Here is a 4,841-nt window from a genome sequence, read left to right on the forward strand (position 1 = left end):
ACAGTCCAGGGTACAGCCATCAAGTTCCCTTCCCTGAAGGCTTCATCAGGGACAGGAAGTGCCTCCAGGGTGGGATTTGATACTAAAAAAGAGGTTTCCCGTGTATGTTTCATCATAAATAAAGAGAAGACAACACGGACTACCTCTCCTTCAAGTATCAATCAGCACTGGTCAGAAAGCAAACAAAGGCAAACAAAAATAGAACTGTCGCGTCTTCAGAGATGCAAGGTACCAGATGTCATGAGTCTTGGTAGGAGGCTCTGTCTTAAGTGTCTGGTTCAGCGGGCCCTGGAGATTAACCAAAAACCCTTTAAAATGTGACAATTGGCAGTATTCTGAGAATATATGCCACCACCACAGACTGTTTGCACCCCATTTCTCTCCAAGTTTAGGGGTTTGCTGAAGGGAACCAGGGCCTCCAGCTACGGTGCAAGCCTCAGGGAATACCCAGGGACTAGCAGCCTTCATCTTGAACAAAAGCAGTACATGGGGGTGTTCAGGAACCATCCTCAGATTCTGGGTGCAAGAGGCAGGTGGGTGGTCTGAAGGAAGCTAGCCCCCAAGTCCTATATGGAAGCTGGCTGAGTCTGGGCAGTTTCCAGGGATGGTGAGATTCTAAAAACAGACACATTAGTGAGTGAGGTGAAGGGAAGGGAGTTCTTGCTGACTCCTGCAGAGCGAAGCAGAGAAGGAGGCAGGAGTGGGCCAGGTTCCACCTCCGAGACCATGGAACTGAGTGGGATTTAGGAATAAAACCAAATGCCACTTCTCAGAGCTCACTCACCAAATGTGTATGCCAACCCCAGGTTGACTTTTCTATTTCTAGAAAATGGCTGATCACAATTTTATCATTACAAGGGGGTGGGGGGGGGGTCACTGCCAACAATCTGGTTAATCATATCAGAACTGAGGAGAGAGGAGCCAAAAACAAGGGACAGAAAGTTCCAGGTTTCTTCTTACCCACATGTGCCATCATGCCCTCTCTCCTGCCTTAAAGGAGCAAAGGACTGAGAGCCTGCTTGAGCCCAGCAGGGTGTCCTAGTGATGCTGGAAGAAAAAGCACACCTTCCAGTCTCATGCTTCCTGGCTTTGGCCAGATGGAAGCAGCCGAGGAGCACGTCTGCTGAACAGACAGTGGGTTATGTCACCACACTGCCACCACACAGCCACCACACTGCTTCTGACCCAGAAACCTGGCTGGAAGTAGGAAGATCCTGGTCTTCCCCAGAACTTATTGCCTCTGTCTATACACATCCTTTCCTCAACAGCTAAGGATGCAGCAGGAACCAGAGTTGTGAACTACTGCCTTGAGCCAAACAAACCAGGTATGGGCTACTCCTGTGCCCTGAAGGAGCTGAGAACCAGCCAACTGAGAACCACTGTCTCCTCCAGCAAGTTCTGCACACAAAAGATCCTGGTGTGTGTACCAGCTACCATGCAGAACACAAAAAGCCCTCGCCTCAGCTTGCTCACCCTGGCCTAGGGCTGGCAACTACTGTCTGGCCCAGGAAGACGTCCAAGCAAGAATTTCCTACTGACAAGGGTCTGCCAGAATATCCGGCCCCAAGAGACACACCACAAAGGAAATTTCCTGCTTATGTACTGGAAACTACATTACCTACAGAAGCAGAATTCTTCAATGCTAGCAGAATTGAAGACCTCCTAAGAGTCTACTGGACACCATAGTCAATGGGCTACACCCACTGATCAGTCAACACTCAACTCTTCCCAGATCAGGGCTGAGGACAAAGTGTTTCTCCAGTTGGTTTAACATCAAGCATTTATCTACAGCCAAAATAAGGCCACTGTTGCATTCTGTTAGAAGAGGGGCCAACTTTGGCCACTCCCAGCGATGTCAAGGACCTTGTGATCTCAGAACCAGCTTTCATTCCCAAAGGTGTCACTGCATCCTGAGCAACCTTTCAGGATAATCTGGAGGCTGAAATGCATAAGTCTAGGCACCATCTGTCACAGTGGGTGTATTGTACAATAGACAATTCTGAATGGTGGGTTGGCTGATTGACAGCCCATCACAGTGCCTCCAAAGCACTCCAGATATGCGTGGGGATGGCTGTGTCTAACCTGTTAGATGCGAGGTGAATGCAACCCACCTGTGGGATCCAGGGTAGAACTGTTTCAGTGGCCATCATCTTCCCCAAGTTTATAGCGCCATGTTGGTTGAGAAGTCCTCCTGAGAATGGACAAGATATTGAAGGTTAGTGGCACAGGCAACAGAAATCTGAGGTATGGGATGAGTTCTGCCACTCACTTGTTTGAGACTATTTAGTCTGTCCTCAGTTGAAGCTGAGGTATGGACTGTAAGTCCTCCAAAGTGAGAGTGGATGAAGAAGGAAGTGGACAAGGTGTGTTTCACACAGAGGAACCTCTTTCCGGCTTCCCCTGTTAACACTGACAAGGCTACCTCTTACACTTTCCCAAACTGGACCTTCAGACCTGGTAGGCCTATTAAGTAGGCCTGGAAGGGTTAGAAGAACAAAGGACACGAAGTCACGATAATCCGCTGGCCTTGTGGCGAACCAATTATTCCGGTCCCCTGGCTGGATGCTGACAGGACCATTCTTCCCCGAAACTGGGGTCTGGACCACGAAGCCTCCAAGATGGGATCTGATACTGAAAAAAAGGTTAGCTGGGTGTGTTTCATTCTCATCAAAGAAACAGAGACCCAGAAAACCTCTCTTCCGGTACCACCAATGAACACTGACAAGACTACCTCGGATACTTCCCCAACTTGACCTTCAGACCTGGCAGGCCTGTTGAATGCAGGGTCGCACACTGGATGTTAGTCAAAGTGCTCAAGCCATTAGTTGAACGCATATCTGACAGCCATTCCTTCACATGCCACAGTAGAGCAGACCTCCATGGCATGGTCCTGAAGTCGCATCACAAGAAGAGAGCAGTGATGGCCATGGGACTTGCCACCATTTTGGGTAACCACAGAAAGACACAGGTGCCCCAAACAAAAGCAGATTCCACCCATGGATTTAGCATAGAAGTGTGATAGGTCATGTGACCTGTGACTTATGTCATATATAAATTGCACACACTCTGGTCAGATGACAACATGATCTTTGTCTTGAACTTGGGTGGTCCCACATCAAGGAAGGACTCCAAGTAAAGAAACAGCATTGAAATCTCGCCCAACACCACCATCTCAGGCACACGAGTCGCAAATGCTGAGGATGTTGTCTCCAAGTCTAGCAGAGTGCAGCTGGTATATTGTCTCTGTCCCCAAAAGTTGACATCTCTTCCAGGAAGTTCTCCAAGGGAAGGTTAGATACTAAGGGTTAGTGGACCAGGTCACAAACGGCACAAATACAGCGTGTGCTCTCTGGTCAACCACCTCACGTACCCACACATATGTCACATGCTGATGCCACTTTCCTTGTCTGCAAGTCACCCCTGCCCACGAAGCTGCCAAGCCAGAGAAGTTTGCTGAGAAGGAGGCTGCCACGCAAGAGTTAGAGAGTCAGACACAAGAAAAGACAAACCCGCCGGGTTGCACTGGCACAAACTTAGTGTCCCCACCCCGCAGCTGGTGTTAGCTCCAGGAAAGCTCGCAAGGCGGGATTAGATACCGCAAAGAGGTCGACCGTGTAATGTGCGCCATAAATGAAGCGAACGCGCCACGGACCACCTCTCTCCAAGTACCAAGCAGCAGCAGTAGGGACACTGGCTCTTCCTCAAAGCAGATGTCACCTCCTGGAAGTCTTCCAAGGCGAGATGTGATATTGAGAAGGAGTAGACCATGTGTCCTACGTCATAAATAAAGCGTACACACCATGGTCAACCACATCTTCAAATACCATGAGGTAACGCTGTCCCCAGCTCTCTTTTCTTAATTTGCTGTTACCTCTAAGAAGTCCTCACAGTGTGTGTCACAAACTATCAGCAATTGGCAAGTGGGGCAATGACCACAAACTCATATTTAATGCCACTATGACTTCCAGGATGCCCTGTAAGGTTGGGGCTATGTGTCAAGTATTGGTTGTGGATCAAATGGCCAGGGTCATAGATAATGAACATGGCCTACAGTCAAGCCCTGGGAAATCTATGCTACATAGTTCCTGCTGCCCAAGCCCTGTTCTCAAGTTGGTATGGCTTCTAGAAAGCTCCTGGAGACTGGCTAATGCTGAGATATGGTGGACCATGCTGCACACGCCCCAAGCAATGTACACACTTGATAGTCTCCCCAAGTGCTGTGCTGAAGCCAGACCACGAGATCTCCCATGAAGATAGCTTGGCCTTTAAGAAGCCCTCCACGATTGACTTTGATATTGAGAAGATGTGGACCATACTACATACAACACAGAGGTAGCGCATGTCCTATGGTCAACCATCTTTTCAGGTACCATGGAGAGAGGGTGCTGTAGGAACTGGTGTCTGTCTTTTCTCTCACGGCTATCACTTCCAGGAAGCCCTCTGAGGCAAGATGCAGTGTTGACAAGAGACCACCATGCATTGCTTGATGCAGATGCAGTGAACACGGCAGAGAAGAGGCCTACAAGGACCTGAAGTAAAGACCCTGGAACTAGTACTGTGCCTTCTAGGAAATATTACCCCCAGGAAGCCCCCAAGGTGCATTCTCTGCTATGGGAAAGAGGACCAAATGACATGCATTGTAAGTAAAGCGAGAAGCACGGTCAACTTCTACCTCTGAGGTTAACGTGACCTTATTGGAGACCTTCAAGGCTGAAGTTAATATGGAAAAGAGTAGGTCATGTTACACTTGCTGTTAACACTACACATGCAGTTTGGCTGAACCCTCTTCAGGTACCGTGAGGTCACTGCTGATGGAAGACTCAGTGCCTGTCTCTGAGGCT

Source organism: Arvicola amphibius, chromosome 7, assembly GCF_903992535.2.
Source record: "Arvicola amphibius chromosome 7, mArvAmp1.2, whole genome shotgun sequence".
NCBI classification, from domain to species: Eukaryota; Metazoa; Chordata; class Mammalia; order Rodentia; family Cricetidae; genus Arvicola; species Arvicola amphibius.